Source organism: Peromyscus leucopus, chromosome 6 (genome assembly GCF_004664715.2).
Source record: "Peromyscus leucopus breed LL Stock chromosome 6, UCI_PerLeu_2.1, whole genome shotgun sequence".
Lineage (NCBI taxonomy): Eukaryota > Metazoa > Chordata > Mammalia > Rodentia > Cricetidae > Peromyscus > Peromyscus leucopus.
In genome coordinates, this window is record NC_051068.1 from 16,747,861 (window position 1) to 16,774,849 (window position 26,989).

At 40.8% G+C, this 26,989-nt stretch overlaps 1 pseudogene; it reads right to left on the minus strand.

Annotated features, from left to right (window-relative positions):
• Positions 1–8,564: 8,564 nt before the first annotated feature.
• On the minus strand, positions 8,565–11,109 carry LOC114689059 (annotated as a pseudogene).
• Between the last annotated feature and the right edge of the window lie 15,880 nt (positions 11,110–26,989).

The following is a 26,989-nucleotide window of genomic DNA, read 5'->3' on the forward strand; positions in this document are numbered from 1 at the left end:
GTTACAAGCTTTAGCAAACATCCAAAAAGCAATCTCTTAATAGAATGATTTACACTTTCTACTAACAAAACATAGGGTATATTAACACAAGTTAATATTAATATGCTCAAGGGACAAGAAATTTTTTTTTAATTAAAGAGACTGAAGAATATTAACTTCCCCTTTTCTTTATAATTTTTTAAACTACATCTTGAGCCTGGGTAGAAAAAACAAATTTCTCTATTCCTACACAAACAGATCCAATTTTTTAAAATACAAAACAGTTCCATTTCTACACAACAGTTCCACAAAACAGTTTACAAGTCACCACAGTTAAATAAAATTGTAGGTGAAATCAAAATTTTCCCATTTTTGAAGTCTGAAAAGTTAAAAAAGTCAGTTCTGATACCAGTCTTAACATTCTATTGAATGCTAGAACTCAGGGCCTGGATTGTCAGCTGCCCTGAAGTCTTTGTATAGCTGTCCAAGTCATAAGCAAACAGCTCCAAGTATGAGGAGTCCCATTACCAAAACTTGTTGCAGTGCAACAACCCAGTTCACATGAGCATCTTTGAAACTTTTGCTCTCAGCTGTGATTAGCAGTCCATAGTCTTTCCCTAAGGCAATTTGCTCCAAGACTAAATCTGTTAGTGCCATAGCTAGCACTGCAGTAGCTAACTGGTACAGACTTCTTCGAAAGACACCTATGTGCAGCTGGCATGGACTTTAAAGGAGCCATGTATTTGTTCAATACAACAAAGAGAAACTGTGTGGCTAAGGGCCCCATCCTACTCAGCTTTCACTGTCCCAGTCATTGAACACCAAATAGCAGCAAAGCCTTTGGCCCAGCAAAGCTGCTTTTGTTTTATACTCCTGGTCCTGGTACTGAGGGCTCTCAACTGCCTCTCACCCCAGGGGCTCCAGGTGAGCTGAGGCTTTCACTCAGCACCCCAGTTTTGTTACCTGCTCTGCTGGGGTCTTCCTCTGTAAGCTACCCCACTTGCATAGCTGAATGCTGCCCCTAGGGCAGCTCCATGGTTCAGCCACATCCTGCTGCTGGGAGCCCAGGCTGCTCCTGGCTTCCAGCGAGTCTCCACCTCATCCCAGCAGTTCCCTGGGTTCCAGCATGTCTCAGCTGCTTGTCCAGCTGCTTCTGCTCATGCTGCTGACACTGCTTCTCTGCCCAGGGCAGCACCCTCTCTGCAGGTGCTTGGACTGCTAAGTTTGCAGTGGCTGCTCGGTCCCCGATGCTACTTTCTAGGTTCCAGGTCCCACAACTTGGGAAAACCTACTCTTACCCTAAGTTACTTTATGTTAAACCTTCACCATATCCTTAGACCTAAAGCTTATATTCTCCAAACTTCACCACAACTTTTCTACAACTGTGTGTGTGTGTGTGTGTGTGTGTGTGTGTGTGTGTGTGTGTGTGTGGAGAGAGAGAGAGAGAGAAGCAGAGAAACAGAGACAGAGAGAAATACTTGCTGCCGCCTAACTTTAACTACTTGCTTTACATTTACAATTTTACTCCTCAAGATTAGAATTTCACCTCCTTATTTAATTACATGTTCCTTCTTTTTATTCTCCATGCCTAAGCCTCACTTCCAGGCACCATGTATGGGAGTCAGTAGGAGAACAGCTCTGACCTGTTCTCACCTATCAAAGGGTTCTTGGGTGGTGGAGAGAGGAATAAGGAAATGATAGAAAGAGAGAAAGAGAGAGAGAGAAAGAAAAAAGAAAGGAAGGAAGGAAGGAAAGAAAGAAGGAAGAGATGATAAGGAAAACAGAGATACAGGATAGCATTGGGAGAGCCCTGGGTCAATATCCAGTCACCCAGAAATTTATTCAAAAGGGCTTTTTATTATACATTCTTCTCAGCACCCCATGGAACTTTCTCTAAAATCGACCACATACTTGGCCACAAAGCAAATCTCAACAGATACAAAACAATTAGAATAACCTCCTGTGTTCTATCAGACCACCATGGGTTAAAGTTAGATCTCAACAACAACAAAAACTACAAAAAACCTACAATCTCATGGAAACTGAATAATGCTCAACTGAATCACCAATGGGTTAAGGAAGAAATAAAGAAAGAAATTAAAGACTTCCTAGAGATCAACGAAAATGAAGACACCACATACCCAAACTTATGGGACACTATGAAAGCAGTGTTAAGAGGGAAATTCATAGCACTAAATGCCCACATAAAGAAGTTGGAGAAATCTCACACTAGTGACTTAACAGCACACCTGAAAGCTCTAGAACAAGAAGAAGCAAAGTCTCCCAGGAAGAATAGACGCCAGGAAATTATCAAAGTGAGAGGTGAAATTAATAAATTAGAAACTAAGAGAATAATACAAAAAATTAATGAAACAAAGAGTTGGTTCTTTGAGAAAATCAACAAGATAGACAAGCCCTTATCCAAACTAACCAAAAGACACAGAGAGAGTATCCAAATCAACAAAATCAGAAATGAAAAGGGGGACATAACAACAGACATTGAGGAAATCCAGAGAATTATAAGGTCATATTACAAAAACCTCTACTCCACAAAACTGGAAAACCTAAAAGAAATGGACATTTTTCTGGATAAGTACCACATACCTAAGCTAAATCAAGACCAGATAAACTATTTAAATAGCCCAATAACCCCTAAGGAAATAGAAACAGTCATTAAAAGTCTCCCAACCAAAAAAAGGCCAGGACCAGATGGTTTCAGCGCAGAATTCTACCAGATCTTCAAAGAAGAGTTAATACCAATACTCTCTAAATTGTTCCACATAATAGAAACAGAAGGAACATTACCAAACTCCTTTTATGAGGCTACAATTACCCTGATTCCTAAACCAAACAAGGATACAACAAAGAAAGAGAACTACAGACCGATCTCCCTCATGAACATTGATGCAAAAATACTCAATAAAATATTGGCAAACAGACTCCAAGAACACATCAGAACAATTATCCACCATGATCAAGTAGGCTTCATCCCAGGGATGCAAGGGTGGTTCAACATACAAAAGTCCATCAACGTAATACACCATATAAACAAACTCAAAGAAAAAAACCACATGATCATCTCACTAGATGCAGAAAAGGCATTTGACAAAATCCAGAACCCCTTCATGATAAAAGTCTTGGAGCGATCAGGAATACGGGAAACATACCTAAACATAATAAAGGCAATATATAGCAAACCAACAGCCAACATCAAATTAAATGGAGAGAAACTCAAAGCAATTCCACTAAAGTCAGGAACGAGGCAAGGCTGTCCACTCTCCCCATACTTATTCAATATAGTACTTGAAGTTCTAGCCAGAGCAATAAGACAACATAAGGAGATTAAGGGGATACAAATTGGAAAGGAAGAAGTCAAGCTTTCCCTATTTGCAGATGACATGATAGTATACTTGAGTGACCCCAAAGATTCCACCCAGGAATTGATAAAGCTTATAAACACCTTCAGCAACATAGCAGGATACAAGATCAACTCAAAAAAATCAGTAGCCTTCCTATATACAATGGACAAAGAAGATGAGAAGACAATTATAGATACATCACCCTTTACAATAGCCAAAAATGACATAAAATACCTTGGGGTAACACTAACCAAGCAAGTGAAGGACCTATATGACAAGAACTTTAAGTCCCTGAAAAAAGAAATTGAAGAAGATGTCAGAAAATGGAAAGATCTCCCATGCTCATGGATAGGCAGGGTTAACATAGTAAAAATGGCAATCTTACCAAAAGCAATCTACAGATTCAATGCAATCCCCATCAAAATACCAACACAATTCTTCACAGAACTGGAAAGAATAATACTCAACTTCATATGGAAAAACAAAAAACCCAGAATAGCTAAAAGAAACCTGTACAATAAAACAACTTCTGGAGGCATCACAATCCCTAACTTCAAGCTCTACTATAGAGCTACAGTAATAAAAACAGCTTGGTATTGGCATAAAAACCGACATGTGGACCAATGGAATCGAATTGAAGACCCTGACATTAACCCACACACCTATGGACATATAATTTTTGACAAAGAAGCCAAAAGTGTACAATGGAAAAAAGAAAGCATCTTCAACAAATGGTGCTGGCATAACTGGATATCAACGTGTAGAAGGCTGCAAATAGATCCATATCTGTCACCGTGCACAAAACTTAAGTCCAAGTGGATCAAAGACCTCAACATAAATCCAGCTACTCTAAACCTGCTAGAAGAGAAAGTAGGAAGTAATCTTGAATGCATTGGCATAGGAGATCACTTCCTAAATATAACACCAGTAGCGCAGACACTGAGACAAACAATCAATCAATGGGACCTCCTGAAACTGAGAAGCTTTTGTAGAGCAAAGGATACGGTCAACAAGGCAAAGCGACAGCCTACAGAATGGGAAAAGATCTTCACCAACCCCACAGGTGACAGAGGACTGATATCCAGAATATATAAGGAACTCAAGAAATTAGACATCAAAACGACCAACAGTCCAATTGAGAAATGGGCTTTAGAATTAAACAGAGAATTCTCAACAGAGGAAACCCAAATGGCTGAAAGACATTTAAGGAATTGCTCAACATCCCTAATCATCAGGGAAATGCAAATCAAAACAACTCTGAGATACCACCTTACGCCTGTCAGAATGGCTAAGATCAAAAACACTGAAGACACTTTATGCTGGAGAGGTTGTGGAACTAGAGGAACTCTCCTCCACTGCTGGTGGGAATGCAAGCTTGTACAACCACTTTGGAAATCAATATGGCGCTTTCTTAGAAAATTGGGAATCAATCTCCCCCAAGATCCAGCTATACCACTTTTGGGCATATACCCAAGAAATGCTCAATCATACCACAAGAGCACTTGCTCAGCTATGTTCATATCAGCATTGTTTGTAATAGCCAAATCCTGGAAACAACCTAGATGCCCTTCAACTGAAGAATGGATAAATAAATTGTGGCACATATACACAATGGAATACTACTCAGCAGAGAAAAACAATGACATCATACGGTTTGCAGACAAATGGATTGATCTAGAAAAAATCATCCTGAGTGAGGTGACCCAGACTCAGAAAGACAAATATGGTATGTACTCACTCATAGGAAGATGCTAAATGTGGAACAAGGATGACTGGACTGCTACTCACATCACCAGTGAGGCTACCTGGAAAACGGGACCCCAAAAAAGACACGGAGAAATGGATGAGATCTACATGAACAGCCTGGTCATGAGTGGGTTCAATGAAGAGCGACGGTCGAGGGAAAGAGAGTGGGAGATCCTAGCTGGATCAAGAAAAGAGAGGGAGAACAACGAATAGGAGACCATGGTAAATGAAGACCACATGAGAAGGGGAGGAAGCAGAGAGCTAGGGAGGCCCACGGAGATCCACAAAGATACCCCCACAAAAGACTGCTGGCAATGGTCGAGAGACGGCAGGAACTGACCTACTCCGGTGATGGGATGGCCAGACACCCTGTTAGTTGTGCCATAAACCCCATCCAAGGAAGGTCTGAGGAATCTGGATGCAGACATCCATGGCTGGGCCCCTGGTGGAGCACTGGGAGTCTAATTAGTGAGAAAGAAGAGGGTTTATATGAGCAAGAATTGTTGAAGCCAGGGTTGGATAAAGCACAGGGACAAATAACCAAATGAATGGAAGCACAGGATCTATGAACCAAAGGTTGAGGGGCCCCCAACTGGATCAGGCCCCCTGAACGGGTGAGACAGTCATTTGGCTTGATCTGTTTGGGAGGCAGCCGTGTGTTGGTGCCGGGTCCTGGGCTTGTTGCATGAGTTGGCTGTTTGAATCCTGGGACCTATGCAGGGACACTTGGCTCGGTCTGGGAGGGGGGGACTGGACCTGGCTGGACTGAGACTACCAGGTCGATCCCGGTCCTCGGGGGAGACCTTGATCTGGAGGAGGTGGGAATGGGGGATGGGGTGGGGGGAGGGGGAGGGGGGGCGAGAGTGGGAGAACAGGGGAATCTGTGGCTATTATGTTGAACTAAATGATGTTGTAAAATAAATTTACTTATAAAAAAAAAAGACTGTGGGACCTTTAAAGGTATATATGTTTTATATTGTGATAGTAATATGAAATATTGGAAATAAGAAATGAAAAAAAAGGGCTTTTTATAATATGCCAAGGGGGGAGCAAAAATCTCCCCCTTCCAAGATCAAAGCATGCCATATAGCCAAGTGTAGACCCTTCAAAACACCGGATAACCACACCCTTGGTCAAAATATCCCATTAAGCAGCCCTGCTGGGTAAAGCAATCTGAGATTTTCTGACTTGAGTTCTCACTAGGAAGCCTCTGTGGGTCTCTACAGGAAAAGATGTTGGGTGCATTAACAAACCACATCTGCCAGTGTGGGCTGACAAACCATGTACTGGGGCCCAAGAAAAATCGAACGCCTGTCGTAGCCCTGCTAGCTGACAAGCAAAGGATAACCACCAAAGCCTAGGGCCCAGTGACAGCACAAAAACAATACAAAAGTGAGACCACTGCCCTTTCTCTCAAACTTTGAAACATCGCAGTCCAAGTTGTAAAATGAAGAAGCATTGTATAAGAAGTGTTAAGCCTTTTAAAAGATTCAATAAATTATATATACACAGTTAAAAACTTCGTTTTTTTTTAAAAGATTTATTTATTTATTATGTACACAGCATGTATGACTGCAGGTCAGAAGAGGGCACCAGATCTCATTACAGGTGGTTGTGAGCCACCATGTGGTTGCTGGGAATTGAACTCAGGTCCTCTGGAAGAGCAGTCAGTGCTCTTAAACACTGAGCCATCTCTCCAGCCCCACATAGTTACAAACTTCTAACATCTATTAATATCTGAACCTTCATGCAAGACTGGCCCCTCCCTGGGTACAGACTCCTGCCTGTAATACATACCAATTAAAAGAATGTGTGAAAAACCAGCTCACCTTGAAATTAAAAAAATAAATAATCTCATGAAGAAAGTTTCAATAGAAATATAATTGACCACAAAAGAGGGCCAGAGGAAATAAAAATTGTTCACTGGATCCAGCTCTAACTATGGGGCTGCTCAAGCTCCAAGGGTCTTTTTGTGGGATGTTCTGTATGGCAAATGTGTTGTTCTGATTGGTTAATAAATGAAACACTGATTGGCCAATAGCTAGGCAGGAAGTATAGGCGGGACTAACAGAGAGGAGAATTGAGGGAACAGGATGGCAAAGGGGGGAGACTTCCGCTGCTGCTGCCATGACAAGGAAGATGTAAGGTACTAGTAAGCCATGAGCCACGTGGCAAAGTATAGATTAATAGAAATGGGCTGAGTATAAAAGTAAGAGCTAGACAATGGTAGGCCTGAGCTAATGACCAAGCAGTTTAAATAATATGTGTCTGTATGTTTATTTTATAAGTGGGCTAAGGGACTACCAGGGCTTGGCGGGACCTAAAGGGAAAACTCTCAAGCTACAGGGTCTACCTCCAGCCTTGGTGTGGGCCAAGTGTACATTTTCAACAATACCTCTAAATTCTGCATAAACCTCTTTAGCTATTAACAAGTTACAACTTAAGTTTCTGTCATACTGAGGCTTAATTCTATGGACCTAGCGTGAGGGATTGGCACTCTGGGGTTAATAAATAACTTCACAAATGTGAAGGTCCAGCCACAAATGAAACTGCAGTGCCGGGCCTAGAGAGATGGCTCAGCGGTTAAGAGCACTGACTGCTCTTCCAGAGGTCCTGAGTTCAATTCCCGGCAACCACATGGTGGCTCACAACCATCTGTAATGAGATCTGGTGCCCTCTTCTGACCTGCTGTCATACATGCTGTATACAAAATAAATAAATAAAATCTTAAAAAAAAAAAAAAAAAGAAAAAGAAACTGCAGTGTCACAAAAGCACCTTGCTTCTCAGCTTCTCTTGTCATTTCACTGTGAGCCCCATTGGATGGAAGGTGGTTTTGCTTTCCACCACATAGATAGATATTCTTATATATGTGTGTGTGCATAGATATCACACACAGCTATTTATACACATTCCTTTCTGGAATAGAATTCTGAGAGAATTTAATGGCCCCAAACTTCAGATACATAATTTCAGTCTCTGAGGGTCAGGGTGGAAAGTTGGAGGCCTGAAAGTGAGGAGCTTCAACTCACCCCCAGACAAAAACTACCACAGAGAAGGGTGGCCCACCACATTGGGCAGAGCTTCTCTGCAGGATCAGCTTTGTATACAAGAAAGGCCAAGGCCCATCCTGGACTCAAAGTCCAGACCTCTCTACAATGGTCCCTTCAAGGTGGCAGTGGGGAACGAGGAAACCAGAACCACAGGTTTATACAGGGCAGGCTGTCTCACATATTACATCTGGTGCTCCTGGCCAAGGCATTCAGGAGATCACTATAGAGTAAAGTATGTTCCCAAGTGACAACTGTACCCGGGAGTCAAGGACACACACACACACACACACACACACACACACACACACACACACACGAGATGTCTCATCTGCTGTTGGTCCAACAGCAGCAGGGCAAGATAGGATTGGCATAAAGATTGGCTGGGGCTTGGTAGGTAGGATTGTTGCCCCCTCACATCTGAGGCCTGGTTCAATTGGGAGCAACAGGCCGTGGGTGAACAGTCATCCCCAGTGAACTGAGGCTACTGGTATCCTCACCACCTGCTGTGTACTGCTCAAAGGGCACCAATAGGTCCAGGTAAACCTGTTGGAAAAGCTGTAGGATTGTTTTTTAGTGTGCATCTTCTTTGATGCCACAGCCATCTGTGTTCAGGCTGTGCCTCTAAAGGCCTGTCCCACTACTGGTACTGCAAGGAGCAGCACCAACAGGAATCAGAGGTGGCACAGAGGGTGCAGGACTGAGCTGCACTCACATTGGCTGATGTCACAGTGACATCTAAATCCAGTATCAGAAGCTTGAAAGTGGGTCTCTGTGAAGGCACTTTATGCCCACATTCCCACAGGATCACATGCCTGTCACAAGCACAGCTGTGGTTTCCTTTCCTGTTGCCCATCTCTACCTCAACCCAGGTCACTAGCCACTTACTCATCCCAGAGGACCTGGTAGGAATCCAGTCACTCCCAGGGACTGGTTACAGGAGTGATCAAAGAATGCTCTAGTCACAGGTTTTATGTGCAGCTGGCAGGTTGTCCATGTGGTGGCACTCTTTCAATAGCTTGAAAAGTTCTCCTATGGGATGCCAATATACCTTGAGCTCCCTAGGATAAAGATATCCCAGAATAGGACCCCAAAGATCCAACTGCAAGAGAGTGAGGCAAAGGGCCTATAACTACTGGCCCACTGCTGCAGGAGTCCTTCACCAGGACATGCCACAGTGGGCAAGGTGAGGGCAGCAGGATGAGGAAGATGCCAGGGTTGTGCTGTTGACTCAATGGGAAGTCAGAATACATCCTGAGAGGACCAGGACCCTGAAGGCCGTCATAGATGTGACTTGGGTCTTACTGTCCCCAGAACTCTGTACCCCCATTCTATGTTGGGACACATACACATAACTCTGGTGGATTTAATTTGGTCAAACATGGACTCTGAGTCCATCCACTTCACAGGTAGCTGGCCATGGGCAGAGGGAGAGGTGTTGACTGTCAGGTGTCCCCTTGTGGGGCACTGTACCTCAACCACCCTGGACCAGGGCTCACATTTGTGGTCTTGTTGTATTCCAGGTTGTACATGTTGTGGGCCAGGCTAAAGTCTGCAATCTCCATCACATTGTCCTCAGTCACCAGTACATTTCAGGCAGCCACATCTCTGTGAATGCACCGAGGAGATTTGAAAGGAACCTGGGCAGAGCTGAGCCCTCCTCAGCCCAGGCAAGCTTGTCAACCACTTTTCCACTTAGTGAGGACTCACATAGCCTGTGCCCTACCTCTGCTCGCCTTATGAGAAGCCAGAAACTCCTTGCCCAGGGACACCCGATAAGCACAGGACACTAGATATTTGTAGGTAAGCTGCTCTCCTGGCATCTTGGAGGTATCAAAGGAATAGTCAATGCCTGGGGGACATCATGCCCACAGAAATTCCCATTGGATACCCTTAGTTTCTTACTCCCTCAACACATGCGGTGGCTCTAGCAGCACATGCACCTCAGAGATGTATGACTCAGGAGCCTCCACCCACCTACCACACCTACTGCCCCGTGTGCAGGCCCCCAGCAGGTTGATGATGTTCTTGTACTTGTCAATCATTTTCATCTCGTCCATCTCAGACACCAAGTCCAACAGTTTTGGCCATTGGCAATAACTGTGCTGGGAGCTAGGGTGTTAGGGTGTTACCTAGCCCTGAAATGTCCTATACTAATTCTCTCCCTCCTCACCTTTCAGTATTTTCACAGCCACAATGAAAGGCTTGGCAGTGCTTTCCATGTCAATGTCAATAGCCTCTGCCATTAAAACTGGGCAAAAGCAGCATTCTCCAAGATGCTTACCAAATGTCAGCCTGCCCACAGATGCAGACAGTGAGTATGTGCCCAGCATCCCCATCCCTTGTGACCCTGTGCCACTGCATCTCAGAAGCCCAATAGCTGGCTATGGACCATTGCTCATGAATACAGAGTAACCCCTAAGATCTCATCCTGAACTCCATCTTAGAAGTATTTCATCTCACCCCCAACAGGCCTCTACCTGGTAGCCATATAGCCCCCTAACACTGGACCTCCTCCAGGTATACACCAAACCAACCAAGTGCATCATGTCTCTCTCTAGCACTGACTTGGGGTCAGCAGGTGGCTCAAGCTCAGAAACACTGGCTATAACAGGATTTTCTTTTGAGAATGAGCAGACCATACAGACCGGGGTATGTCAGAGTTTATGCAGAGGTAGGACTGCATGTCCACTTGCTTAGATCATGTGGGACAGGGTTTTGCCACATAACTGGTATAACACCCAGGATTGGCAAGGTCAAATCTGCGTGAGGCAGGATGTGAGGCTGAGTAGAGGGATGCTGACTTTTATATAGTGGTTGCTGAAGACTCAAAATTGTTTTGCACCTCAGAGTGAGTTTGGCTCCACCTGGAGAATATAAATAGGAAGATATCAGGCCATCTGACTGCAGAGAAATGTGTCCTGGGCAGGCCCCTGGTGCTGCTGGGACTCTAGGAGACTTAAGGCAGGAGAGAGAGATCAATACCTGGTATCTACTTTCAGTTACTTGTCACTTAGGTATGAAGTGAGAGCTCTTGTGAATGATTGGAGAAACAAGGACCTTCCCTGAGGAACCATTCAAGCAGCAGAGTGTCACAGTTTCCATCATCAGGATTAAGAGGGAGAAACACACCCAGAAGCTGATGACGCTTGTGGATAAACTGCAGCCTCATTACCCTCCATCAGGTCTTTCTCAGCAGTGTGGACATGAGTGTTGGAACCTCAGCCAGCTTTTGTGACTTCTATTGACCTGAAACCCTGGCACCATAGGGGAGGGAGTTTTGCTGCAGAGCTTGGCCAGATAATAATAATTGCTGTGGATATCACTCTATTTAAATAAAACACTGATGGCCAGTGACCAGTCAGGAAGTAGGTTGCCAGGCAGGAAGTAGGTGGGACAAGAAGAGAGGAGAATTCTGGGAAGCGGAAGGCTGAGGGGGGAGACACTGCAGCCACCACCAGGATAAGCAGCATGTAAAGACTCTGGTAAGCCACTAACCACGTGGCAAGGTATAGATTTATAAAAATGGGTTAATTTAAGATAAAAGAACAGTTAGCAAGAAGCCTGTCACAGCCATACAGTTTATAAGTGATATAAGCGTCTGAGTGATTATTTTATAACTAGATTGTAGGACGACAGGGCTTGGGGAACCTGGAGAGAAGCCCTCCAGCAACAAATGGCGCCCAATGGCTCGAGTTTCCACCTTAAACCTGAGAATATTTAATAACCAATTCTAAACAGAGCCAAAACCAGGTTTCTGCTTCTTGTCTCATATGGCAGCTAGACGCCACAAAACGCAGGTTTGAACACTGGCGGGTTCCTGGCGGGTGCGTTTGACCAGCAGTATGATGGGAATGAGGCGTCTGCCAGCGGCACATTACACTGTGTGGTAGATTTAGTCTTTACTAGTATTAAAAAAAAAAAGGTTTCTGGGCTACAAGCTACTTTGATAAAAGCGTAGACCTACTATATCTGAGACTTGATGATTCCCAGAGCTGGCAGAAAACGTACCACCGCCATGTTGGGAAGCTGAAGTGGGCAGAGCCAGCAGCCACACCACCATTTCAGTCTTAAAATGGTACAGTTTAAAGCAATAGGCTCAAGGTAATATAAAAAATAAGCCATGTAAAGGTGGCTACCACACAGAGAATCTGGATTATGTTCTCTTTGATATTCATAACTGAAGAAAAACATTTGATTGCAAAAGTAGTTGTGTTATGCCAAAATGTATATTTTAAAGGTACCTTGACTTCAAAATTTGGATTTAAGGATATGTTGCTTTGGAAAAGAGGTTCTGCTTTTGTTTCCACAGAAAGCCAGAGGCTGTGGATTTGTTCCAGATTAAGATACATCAGGTTTCACCAGCCAAGACCCCCTGAAAAATCTCCAATGACACCGTGGCCCAGATGATCCAACATCCAAAACGGTTTCAAGGCAACTGGCTCCCACAATACAGCCTCAAGGACTACCCCATAGGCCTAAAATTTTCTTTGCGTCCCCATAAGATACAGCGCCCCCCTCCAGCAGGAAGTAGTGAGAGATGCTACGCCCAAATTCCCAAATATACCAAGCTGGCTTTAGAGGTGGAATTGGCTCACTCCCCCTCTAAACCCAGACATATTGCTTTAAAAAAAAATGGTTAAGAGATTCTTGTGTCCCAAATCAGAAGAGCCCTCTGGTGTGGGACAGAGAAAAACCAATATTTTTATTTAAAACAGGTTGACTATAAATGTGATCTCTTTCTAAAAAAAAGGGGGATATGATATAGATATATAGGAGGATATAGAGATGATAAGATAAAAGGGTAGATTAATCAACCTACTTTTAAAGAACAACTTGTTTAAAATGTTTTACATTGGTATAAATTTTAGTTTATTGATACAAACTTGAAGTTAATTTTGTTATACTGTATATATATATATATATATATAATATATATTTCTATTCTTGTTTGAGGTATTATGTTTATGTAACTCATTTAAAATTGTAATGGATAATTAAAAAATAGATTAATAATTAGTCATCTATGATAATCATATCTGTAGCCATGTTAGTTAAGTCTTCTAGGTATACATAGATATATTTCAGATAGATAGGTAATCTTCAAACACTTAATAGACCTAGAGAAAATGGCATTTAAATAACTTAGAATTCTGTTGACATGAGACACAATTGCTCTTGGCTGCACCAATTTGATCCCGAGAGAATGTTGGGCTTCTAAGACATTTCCATTGGAAGTTTGTCTTTTTGGCACAAAATGGCCTACTGGGCAAAGAACTGCCCTTGCCTTGATGGCTGACAGTACAAATGCAATGCTGTCCTTTCTGGACAAGCGGGACACAAGGAAAGCGACCACTGTACTCTGCCAAGACAGGGTAAGATGGTCTCTCAGAATCCTGCTTCTAAAAATGGTCTGTCAGATACTCTAGGCCTGTAGCCAATTTAAATGCACCAACAATGCTGAGAAACATTAGGTGACTGTCCAGGCTGCCAGCTGTCTTGGTCTACTTTTGCAAGATTCCCAAAAGTTGCTTTCATCCATCTACCATTTCTCAGGTATCATTATGTTCCTTCTTAGGTCTTTGATATGGTTGAAAACTAGATAGTTGTAATTTCCTCAGTTATGATAAAAGATAAGTTAGATATAAAACCTTAAACTCACAAATATAAGATAGATAGGACATCTTCTTTAATATTGTAACTGTAATTCTTGCTTGATATGTAGAACTGAATGGCTGATATGTAGAACTGAATGGTATTGTAAAATAAAATAAAAGGAAAAAAATAAATAATAATAAAATAAAATACAAAAAAGAAAAAAATAATTAAGTATAAAACAGATAAACATGTCTTTTATATGTGTTTGACACTATCACCCACATAACCAGATTTTGCAAAGTTCCTTTCCAACACAATGTTATTTTAATTCTTTTTGTCTGAATGTACTCAGTAGGATTCATATTACATTTCTATGCAGCTATCGACACCATCATTTACATTATCACTCAACTTCTTCAATTTCAAACAAAGTGAAGATTTTCTACAAAGTATACTAGGTACGTCATGAAGTTGCAATTTTTAATACTTAGCTGCTTCTACTAATTCCACTAAAACTTACTGATAGCATAGACACTGATCTATGAGTGAAAGTTAGTGAACAAAAATATTTTTATTTTAAATTTATTTAAATTTTACAACCTGACAAGTTTTTCCTCCTCCTCCCTCTCAACTCCCCCAACCTCCCCTCTGATATAAAAAATTACTGATATCAAAATTCCACTAAAAATCCACTAACTACCCTTCAAAACCATGATCTTAAAAAAATCTGTTGGTACCATCTCAAGCATATGCATATAAACACATATATCTTCCCATAGTTTTCTTTAAGACATTTAGTGCTGCCTTGTGACACTGGCCTGAGTTTGCATTTCTAATTGTTCTTTTCAGTAGGGACTATGAGAAGAAGAAAACAAAACCTACTCATTGACCTTATGATGTGTCATGGCAAGTTCTACACATAACAACCACTTTTTGAGCCAACACACCTTGGTCATCTGCCGCTTGTCAATCACTTTACTAGGCACTGTAAAGTAAAGGCATAGAAGATTACTGTGTTGGATATTGCTTTTACTTAACCTCAGTGATGATTAAATACAGGTTGTATATGAAATTTTCTGTGGAATATAAAATACACATTAGTGTTAGTGTGTTTCCTTTCTGGATGTAGAAGCCCACAGTCAAACATAAGGCCTAGTTTAGGGAATTCTGCTGAAGAGGGAGGAAGGATTGTAAGAGCCAGAGAGGTCAAAGACATCACAAGAAAACACAGAATCAACTAACCTGGGCTTGTAGGTACTCAGAGACTGAACTGACAACCAGCGAGCCAGCATAGGACTGACCTAGTCCTCTGCATACATGTGACAGTCCTGCAGCTTGATCTTCTTGTGGAATACCTAATAGTAGGAGCAGGGACTGTCTCTGTTTTGCTGACTTTGGGGACACTATTCTTCATACTGGGTTGCCTTGCCCAGCCTTAATACAAGGGGAAGCACTTAATGTTACTGTAACTTGGTATGCCATGTTTTGTTGATATGCCATAGAAAGCCTGCCCTTTTCTGAATAGAAACTGAAAAGGAGTAGAAGGGCGGGGGTACATAGGGAAGGTGATGGAGAGAGACTGGGAGGAGAATTTTATATGAGCCATTCAAGCTTAAGCATTTCAAAGTGCCAGATTCCTTTGATGCCTTGCTAGTTTTGAAGGCACATGGCTAAGAAAATTCTTCACTTTCTACTTGAAGCCATTACATATATCAGATAAAGCAATGTGTCAAAAAAAAAAATCAAAGCCAACATACACCATAGAAGTCTGGTGTCACCTCTTTAGTATAAATGGGGTAATCCCTGAGGGCTCAGTAGCAGCAAGTTTATGGGGGTCTCCATTGTTTTATGCCACAGCAACCAAGAAGTCACATCGCATTGATGCCTTTTATGAAACCATTAGCAAAGAAGATGGCTAATTCACAAGGCTGTTTCCATTGTGATGATGTCACCAGTCAAATGGGAGCAACTACATGGTTCCTGTTTGCTCAAGATTAGCTCAGCCCCATGGGGGTAGGGGTGAGTCCATCCCCCAAAATGCAAAAATCTCTGCAGGATCCTCCCATCTCACAGGTTAAATGTTCATTACAGCTCTCTAATCATAATCATATTATGAAATTCTTAGCTTTTCATATAGTTTTAGAAACAGCTTTTCTCAGGTGTCACCTGTATATACATGAAAGACATTCTTACACACACACACACACACACACTCACTTGAAAATAAAATTAGAATTTTTTTCAAATGTACTTAAGGCTTATAAAGCAATTGGTGTAAAACAAGTTGCTTTGAGTGTGTAATACAAATCATACAAATTTTCTTTAAAATCTGCTATCTTCTCAATTTTCTGAGAAACTGCTATACTGATTTTCAGAGTGACTGTACAAGTTTGCATTCCCCCCAACAGTGGAGGAGTGTTTCCCTTGCTCCACATCCTCTCCAACATAGGCCGTCATCAGTGTTTTTGATCTTAGCAATTCTGACAGGACAGCTATACCACTCTTGGGCATATACCCAAGGAATGCTCAATCTTACCACAAGGATACATGCTCAACTATGTTTATATCAGCATTATTTGTAATATCAAGAACCTGGAAACAACGTAGAAGAATGGATAAAGAAAATGTGGCACATATACACAATGGAGTAAAAAACAATGGTATCATAAAATTTTCAGGCAAATGGATGGAACTAGAAAACATCATCCTGAGTGTCTATCCTGTCCAGCCCCAAAGTACATTTCATGCAATAAACTAAAACTCATTCACATACTCAAAAATAATAAAAGAACTAATTAAATGGGGATTCATTTGATGATCCTTATGAACATGACTCAGACTCAGAAGGACAAACATAGTATGTATTCACTCATAAGTAGATACTAAATGTGAGGGAAGGGATGGCCAGACTGCAATCTACAGCTCCAGAGAGGCTAGCTAACAGGGAAAGACTCTAGGAGGGACACATGGATGACCCTGTGAAGAAGTGGATGAGATCTACATGAGCAGACTGGGAGTGGGGTGGCAGAGGGCAAGGAGTGCGGCATGACAACATGGGGAAATGGGAGAGTAGAGCTGGAACAGGGACAGAGTGGGAGGGCAGGGAGGGAGATATCATGATAGATGAGGACATCATGGGAATAGGAAGAGGCAGGGTGCCAGGAGGCTCTCAGGAATCCACAAGGATGACCCCACATTTGGAGTGCTGGCAGTGGTCCAGAAGGTGCCTGGACTGGTCTACTCTGGTGACCAGTCTAGTGAATACCCTGTCATCATAGAGCCTTTGTCCAGTGACTAAAGGAGGCAGATGCAGAGATCCATGGCCAGGCGCCAGGCTAAGCTCCAGGAATCCAATCAATGAGAGAAAGGAGGGATTATGCAGGCAGGGTACATTGAGATCATGATGGGAAGATGTGCAGAGATGACCGGCCACACTAGTGGAAGCCCATGAACTGTAGACTAATGGCTGTGGAGCCCCCATGGGACTGGACTAGGCCATCTGGATATGGGAGACAGTTGTTTGGCTCGAACTGTTTGGGGGGCACCCAGACAGGGGGATTGAGATCTATCCCTGGTGCATGGGCAGGCTTTTGGGAGCCCAGTGCCTGTGGTGTGACACCTACCTTGTGCAGCCTTGGTGCAGTGGGGAGGGGCTTGGACCTGCCTAGGCTCAGTGTGCCAGGCTCTGCTGACTCCCCATAGGAGATCTTGATTTTGGGGATGTGGGTATGTGGGGTGGCTTGGGAGGGAGGGCTGAAGGTGGGAGGAGGGAGGAGGTGGGATCTATGGGTGGTATGTAGCCTGAGTAGAAAATTTCTCAATAAAGAAAAATGAAAAAAAATCTGCTGTCTTGCTATTGGTTTTAAAATATTTGCAATACCTTACCTCACTATGATACAAAATTACATATAATCATCAATCATAGAAAATACAAAATAGTTTCTAAGTGATCATAAAAGGTATCATTCCCATTACCGTAAGAGAACAAAGTAGATTGTATTAATTAAAACTATTATCTGCAATGTTGAAATAACAGTTATTGAGTAAGTCTCGAATATTTAAAGAAGAACCCCACAAACACACCACAAAAACACTGGTAAAGTAGAGAGTACTAGAGTGCACACAGCATGAGTGCTGGCCTATGGTTTATTCTTATTGTTGTTTTATTAAAATCTTGTACTTCTTTGTTTAAAGGACCATGATATATTTGTAGGTTTGTGTCTTTCTTCAGTGATGCTGTCTATGTTGTATTTTTAAAATAATTATATATCTAATTATTTGTTGTTCTTTTCCAGAAAAAGATAGACTTTCATGTATTTTTATATTCTGAAAATTGGCTATAGTAACTTCTTAGCATCTTGAAATTTGTGGTTTGGGGAGTTTCTGTAGAGAAATAGTTGTATTTTTCTTTTCTCAATCTCAGTGGCTTCCATTTTTCCATTTCCTAGCATATCTATGTTTTCTAATTTTTCTATTAATTAAATTTATTCACTAATTTTACATCATGGCTGCAGTTTCCCCTTCCTTTTCTCCTTCCATCCCTTCTCCCCACCTCCATTACCCCCAATTGACGACAGTTTCTGTTTCTGTTCAGAAAGGGGCAGGGCTCCCAAGGGTGTTAACAAAGCATGGCATATTAAATTGAGGTAGTACTAAGCCCCTCTCCTTTTATTAAGGCTGGGCCATTGCAACCCAGTATGAAGAATATGTCCCCCAAATCTAACTAAAGTGTTAAGGACAAGCCCTGTTCCCACTGCTAAGAGTCCCACAAGTATTCTAAGCTACACAACAGTCATGAATATGAAGTGGGTCTAAGTTGATCACATGCAGGCTCCCTAGGTGTCAGGCCAGTCTGTACGCTACTATGAGGCCAAGTTATTTGTTTCTGTTGTTTCTCTTGTAATGAGCTTGACACCCCCTGGCTCATACAATCCTTCCTCTGTCTCTTCAAAGGGATTCCCTGAGCTCAGTCCAGAGCTTCGTTGTGATTCTTTGCATCTGTTGATATCAGTTATTGGATAAAGGCTCTCTGATGACAATTGGGGTAGTTACCAATCTGATTACAAGAGATGATCAGTTCAGTCTACCTATTCACTATTGCTAGGAGTCTTAGCAACAGGCCATCCTTGTAGATTTGTGGGAGTTTCCCTTGCAACAGGTTTCTACCTGACCCACAAATGACCACACTATCAAGACATCTCTTTCATTATTCTCCCCCTCCACCTACCCCAAATCAGATCCCTTATATTTCCAACCTCACCCATCCTTGTCTAACCAGGAGATCTATTTCTCTTCCCATGGAAATACATGATTTCATCTTTGGACCTCATTGACCAGCTTATCTGGGACTGTGGATTATAGCACCATTATCCTTTATTTTACACCTAATATCCACTGATGAGTAAGTACATACCATGTTTGTCTTTCTGGGTCTGGGTTATCTCATTAAGAATAATTTTTGTTAGTTCCATCCATTTGCCTTCAAATTTACTAATGTCATTGTTTTTAACATTTGTGTAATAATCAGTTGTGTGAAATTATGATATCTTCTATATATTATGGAATTTATCCATTCTTCAGTAGAGGAACATCTAGGATGTTTCCAGTTTGTGGCTATTATGAAAAATGCTGATATCAACATAGTTGAGCAAGTGTCCTTGTGGTATGATTGAACATCCTTTGGGTATATTCCCAAGAGTAGTATAGCTGGATCCTGAGATAGATTGATTCCCAATTTTCTGAGAAATGGCCATACTGATTTGCAAAATGGCTGTACAATTTTGTACTTCCATCAGCAACCGAGGAGAGTTCCCCTTGTGCCACATCCTCTCCAGAATAAGTTGTCATTAGAGTTTATGATCTTTGACATTCTGACTGGTGTAAAAGGGAATTATGGAGTCATTTTAATTTGTTTCCCTGGTGGCTAAGGATGTTGAACAATTTTTAAAATGTATCTCAGCCATTTGAGATTTTTCTGTTAAGAATTCTGTTTAGATCTGTACCATTTTTAAATAGATTATTATTTGTTGTTGTTGTTTGATGTCTAGTTTCTTGAGTTCTTTATACATTTTGGAGATCTAACTCTCTAAGATATGGGGTTGAAGATCATTTCCCATTGTATACACTGCCATTTTGTCTTAACAGTGTCCTTTGCCTTACTGAAGCTTTTCAGTTCCATGAGGCTCCATTTATTAACTGTCCATCTCAATGTCTGTGCTACTGGTGTTCTATTCAGGAAGTTGTCTCCTTTGCCAATGCATTCAAGGCTCTTTCCCATTTTTCTCTTGTATTTATGAATTTATGCTGAGGCATTTAATCCAGTTGGGCTTGTGTTTTGTACAGGGCAATAGACATGGCTCTATTTGCATTCTTCTACAAGCCAACATCCAGTTATGCCAGCAACATTTGTTGAAGATGATTTTCTCCATTGTATAGTTTCAGCTTCTTTGTCAAAAACAAGGTGCTCATAGGTGTATGGATTTATACATCAGGGTATTTGATTTGAATTCATTGATCTACCTGTCTGTTTTTATGCCAATCCCACCATCCTGTTTTTATTACTCTATCTCTTTAGAGTACCTCGGACTTATTTGGTCCATTTGCTGTCCATTTTTGTGTCTTCCCCCAGAATACCTGCATATGGAGCTTCCAGCTGTCATAGCTGACAGGGGTAGTAGCTTGTCTCACACGCAGCGATCTATTCCTCTTGTTCCCTTGGGATACATGCTTTCCCAAGAACAGCCCTAGATGATGCAAGTTCCCATGAGTCTTTCAAGTTTAAACACTTTAAAACATCCCCTTCCTTTTATATTTTGCTAGTTTTGGAGACACTTGGCTAAAGAAATCCTTCAGTGTCTGTGGAAGCCAGAAAATATATTATGTAAAGCAATGTGTCAAAAATAAAGCAAACATACAACATGGAAATCTGTCATCACCTTCTTAGTATAAATGAGGTAATATACTGAAGGTTCAGTGTCACCAGGAAGTTCATGGGTGTCATCATTTTGGTTTATGTCAAGTGGTTACAGTAACCAAGAATTCACATTTCTTTTATCTGTTTTATGAAACCATTAGCAAAATGGTGGCCAAGTCCCATGACTGTATCCTTCATGATAAAGTCAAATTGTCAGCAGACCACATGGTGACCTTCTGTTTAATGTTAACCCAGCTCCCTATTAAGATGAGCCCATCCATCATCAGGTACTGTCCCTGTATAATTAAAACATATGGAGGTTAAGTGTTCATTATTACACCCCTTTCTTTGAAATGGAACTTTATATAGGTTATTATGAATACTATCATTAGTTAGGGTAGTGCAGTGCCCTCATGACTGCAATGTCTAACATGATCAACAAATCAACTATATCTTTTCAACATACAACAGCACATAATATACATTCCCCTCCAATGGAGAGGGCACAAGACACAATGAGGAACATTTCAACCAAAGAAAAACTCTGAACCCAGTAGGGCTAAGACCAATTCCTGCAGCTCTGTTTCAGACACCTAGAACTTCATTATCAAAAGGCTTAAAAAGCTCCATGCCTGCAGCTTCTCACACATATAACTCTCCTTTTGGCTTCCTCTGTTTATGATATATAGCTCTCCATGAAAAATACCTCACAATTTGGTATCTCAACATCTTGTGTCTCAAAATGCAACCCAGGCTTCATCCTCACAGCTTCATGCAATGAACTCTTAGGATCTCCTCAATGAGATACTGACTCTCAAATATAGATACCTACATCAGTGCAGAACTGAGGCCATACAGGAGGAATCCATGACATTTAAATTTTGCTTCTTTCTTTTTAATAGAAAAAATAGCATTCAGATGATACAACTATATGGGGATCTGGCTGTGAATGGAATCACCCAACTTAGGACAGAGCAACATGTGTTGTAGGAAAGTAATTTTTGTGCCTACAAATTGGCTTCCCTTTTGCTTCCATAACTTGAAGACTTAGCTGAGTGAGTCCTTTTCTTAGGACACCTTTCCTATGCTTACAGTGAACGACAGGTGTCTTCTCTTTAATGTCAATAACCTTGAAAATTACTGCCTCTGTCTTAGTATGTGACTGTCAACTAAAGCTGAGTTCTCAATAAAAGGCATGAGCCACCATATCCAGCTTGTCCGCCCTTTCATAAAGTTAGTAATTGCTGATACTGTTTTTCTGATGTATACTCAACACTCTTGATCTGTTTGTGTGTCTCTCTGAACAAATGTTAGCAGGCATTTCTCCGGCAATGCCATATCCTACTGAATGGGCCCAGAAACAAAAGGGGTTATCCTCCTTTTCTCTTTCCTTCTAAAATGACTTGTTTTTCTCTCCAAACTGCAGGTTTCATTTCTTTTTGCCTTACTTGTTGCTGTTTTTCACTATAGACCTGCATGAATCATAAGTACTAACTGTATCACCGACTCAGTGTTTTGTCAAAGAAGTCGTTACTTTTTAATTCTGCCTCAGGTTCTCAGTACCTGGGCAGAATACAGACAGATTTCTTTGCCAGGATAATATACAAATGGCCTGGTTAAGTTACTGGTTTACTGCTGTGAGGGGAACATTGTCAAATCAACTCTTAAAACAGGAGGCTTTTAACTGAGAGATTGCTTTCACTTCTCAGAGGATAAGTCCTGTTAGTGTCCACCGCAACAACAGCCTGCTTCTGCTGTCAAAGTAGATAAACTACATCATCACCTGCTGCCAGGGCCTTTCCACCATCAGGATGTGATATTTGCACCCCTAAAAAGTGCCCACCAGGCACAGCTCATTCTCTTTCCTCTTCTTTCCACTTTACAACCTCTTTCCTCACTTACTTCTTCTTTCTTCTTTGCCTCATCTCACCTCTCTTGTCTCTTGTCTCTCTTGCTTCTTACTCCTCTCTAGCCTCTTCTTTCCTCTATTAACACTTCTTTCCTCTCAAACATCTGTTCTTCCTCTGGTTTCTTCCTCTTTTCTGTCCGTCTGCCTCTCTCATGTCCTTACTCTGACATGGCCTTTCAACCTTTCACTCCCAAATAAACCTCCCCCAATGAACCCTTGGCACTAACATTTTTGCTTATGGCATGTTTGCATGGTGGCATGCCTTGGCAGTGACCACCAAAAGTACCCACTTTGCATTATTTTTATTCTTTCAAGTCCATTATCATCATTGCAGGAAAGATGGCAGAAGGAAAGCATGTACCTAAGAGTTTACATCCTGATCTGAAGGCAGCAGGCAGCAAACAAGAGTTTATTTTCAATGACACACCTCCTCCAACTATGTCATATCCCCTAATGTTTCTCAATCAATCCACTAAATGGGGAACAAGCATTCAAATGACTAAACATATGGGAATGATTCTCATTCAAAGCACATGACCTTTATCCTAGGCTTTATGGAGTTTGTTTCCCACTGTATCCTCGTGACCTTGACCTCCACTATATAAATTACTCAGCCCTCTCATTTTCCAGTTCTCTTGGAATGGCCCATTAAGATTAGCGTAGAGTTTACAATGGCTTTAGATATCCAGAGTCCTTCATATCTTCAGCATTCTTGCAAAATACAACATTCTCAGATTTTTACAGCAACAACCTCATTTAAGTGTACCAACTTTTGATCTAAACTGCTTCTCTGTTGCTGTGATTAAATACTTTTACCAAAAGCAACTGAGGTAATAAACAGGCTTATTTAGCTGACACTGCCAGATCATGTTCAATCATTGAAGGAACTCATGAAAAATTGTAAGCTAGTAACTGATGGTGAAATCATTGTGAAACATTGCTTGCTAGTGTTTTCTCTTGCATGGTTATAGTCTCATGCTCAGCTAACTCTCTTATTAACTCTGGGCTACATGCCTAGGGACACTGTCACACTCAGTGCTTGGATCTTCCTACTTAATCAACAATCAAGGTAATCTCTCAGGCATACCCACGGATGATTCTGATCTATGCCAGTCCTCAACTGATAGTTCTTAGATCATGCTAGGCTATATAACAATGATAGTAGAAGCTATCTAGAACACACAAAAGATATGATTTTTATTTACCATCAATGTATTAACCATATCCATCATTTAAGTAGCAAAACCACAAGCAAACTTAGCAAAAATTGGAAAACACGGATATGCCAAGGAATGAGATCAAAGAAGCTTCCAATGCTAAGAAGCTATCAGGCCTGTCAACAGTCAGCTGGATAGCTGAGTAGAGGTGTGCAGATTAAAGAGACAATGAAGAAGACAGAAAAGATTCGAGTGGTCTGCCTGTCAATGCCAGACAGCTCTGAGTTTATTTCACAGCCAGCTTATATACAGTCTTGAAGGACAGAGGTAAAACAATGCACAGCACAGGCATTCAACCACTATCTATCCTGCCTTGCATAAAGGAGTAGGCAGTTTCATTTTCTACCTCATTTTTTACCTCTGGCTGGCATCAGCAGCCTGCATCTAGCTAGATAGTGTGTTCTTTCTTGTGGGCTAATCAGGACTTTCTCACAGCCCTTCAAGGAGACTCTGTGGGCTAATCAGAACTTTCCCACAGCCTTGGAACAAACAAGCTTGAACTCTATTGACTCAGAATAGACTTCAGATTCAAACTGGGAAACTGAGTCAGTTGTGGGCTCCCACAAGAAGCGAAAAATAAAATTATCTCATTACATAAAGGCTCCCAAAACAACAAATTTCTAGAAGGTAATAAGATATGGTAGCCAATTTTCAGAATACCAAATTACATAGAAGCCCATCATTTCCTAAACAAAAAAACATACTTAAACCTATATTTGATAAAATGAATGCAATATGGACAGCACCACTGATGAATGACACAAACAGAAACATACAAATATAACAAGTTCATTTAAACAAGAACTACAAGATTCTAATGAAAATAATTGAATCATGAACCAAATTAGACTTATCAACAAAAACCTAGAGTCAGATATTGGGGTAATAACCTGAAAGATCAGAGAAGCAAAGGAGCAGCCACCAGTGACTTCTTACCTCTCCAGATCCTCTGAGATCCTGTCTCCACCTGACTTTATCACTTTCTCTCTCTGAGTCCTGAGAGCTAGGATTAAAGGCCTGAGCCTCTCAAGTACTGGGATTGAAGTTGAGAGCCTCCCAAGTGTTGGGATTAAAGGCATGGGCCATCCTACCTAGCTTCAATAGTTAACTAGTGCTAACTTCATCCTCTGATCTCCTGACAAGCTTTATTTGTCTGAACACAAAACATCACACATTTCCCCCTTTTTGTCTAAATAAAAAGTGTAAGTTTTAATGACCATAGAAAAACTATATACTATAAATAAAATAACTATATACAAATATATACAGGCAATAATTACATTAGCAACATCTAGTCCATTAACATTTGACAAATTCAGAGAAAATTCTCCATTATCTATCCTATCTTGGTGAGTCCAAAGTGTTGTACCTAGTTCATCTTCTATCATAATTTGCATTACAAACCCCAAATTATCTTTTTGTGCCTCTCATCCTTACACACATTACACCTCTTTTGTGGGTGTCTTTTCTGAATTTGTTAAAAAGGAAAACTATAACTAGCTTGTCTTCAGCTCCATCAGAGACCTGAGAAGAAAATAATATTGCCTGATTACACAGGAGTATAAACCAAACAATTTCTAAAATAAAGAAAGGACAGAAACAGCTGGCTGCTTGGACAGTCATGCAACATTGCTATTTAACATTGAGGCTTCCATTTTTGGCCTACAGGCCCAGAACATCTGATAGACTTATCCGTGAAGCAGGATTTTTGAAGGGCCATCCTACTTTGTCTTTTGTATCCTGCTTGTCCAGTTGGACAGCATACTGTCAGAAGTCAAGGTAAGGCATTTTCTTGCCTAGTGACTAATATTTGCCACAAAGAAAATAAACTACATATGGAGTGTTGATGCCCATCATATTCTCTGAAGTAGATTGGTGCTGCCAGGAGCAGACATGTCTCATTGTCATAAAAATTAAAACCCTTATGTTATTAAAATATTTAAATGCCATATTCTGTAGATTTCTGAAGTGTTTGAAGATGACCTGTCTATCTAAAAATATATGTTTGGCCTTTAAAACATATCAAACATGACTACAAGTTTGATTGTAATAGGTGACTAACTACTAACCTGCATTTCTTTATTATCCTAAATAGATTGTGATAATCACTTTCAAGGACTAGAAATTTATGTTACATTGTTAGAAGAGCTGTATAGATATAATACATTGAAGAAGAGTAGAAACATATATACATAGAGCTCTAATAAAAATAACCTTAAATTTGTACCAATATATGAAAATCTATATCAATTTAAAATAACTAAAACTATTAGTTGCTTTTTTGGTTTAAAGTAGAACCAATAATCTACCTTTTTAACCTATCATATCTATAACATATATACAGTATAACAATGACCTCAAATTCATATCAATACAGAAAAATACAAGCAAATGTTAAACATTTAAAACTAGTAATTGCTTTTTTGGTATAAAAGTAGATTCAGTAATTTACCCTTTTTTCCTACTTCTATATCCCCTTTTTTTCTTTTTAGGACAAGATCCCTGATTACAATCTCCTTTGTTCAGGTTCCTTCCTGACCTTACCAATAACAGCTTATAACCAACCCTCTAAACGATGATAAATATCCATAACCCACTGAATGACTAAAAACTGCCCACCCCACTTCTTGGGAATATGGGCATCATGTTCTTAAAATTATTTCCTACTGTCTGTGAGAGACAGCACCTTTAGAGGACCCTGAAAAAAATTGAGATAACTGTCAAGTCCTGGGAGAGCTAGCTGTATCATTTTTATCCAGTCTCTTTGTAATGAGATAGTGCAGGGCTTGTGCAGTCTTTGCTAGAGAAGTCTGTGAGGTAGAACCACCTTTGCTAACCATGTTGAAATTGTCCTGAGCAGTTTGTAGTCCAAAACCAATCTTTGGGTGGTATTTGTCAGCTTAGTGGCATCGAGGTGGAATCATTGTTGTGGGGCCCCATTATCTTTTTTGAGACTTCAGAGTTAGCTATTAAGAAAGTTTATTATTCACTATAGAAAACTTAAACATCATTAATATCAAAACAGAAAGTTTAAATTTTAAGATAGTATTAAACCTAAATAAACATTGTAAAGACTCAAAATAAATTTGAGGAGTAAGAGATTTTTGATAATAATAGTCCCTAGATTTTGGCTTTCTTCTGTCTCGTACCAGGTGGTGCTTCTGATATGAGATAGAGACTATGAATTTTCTTTTAACATCATGCTTGTGGTTAGAGAATG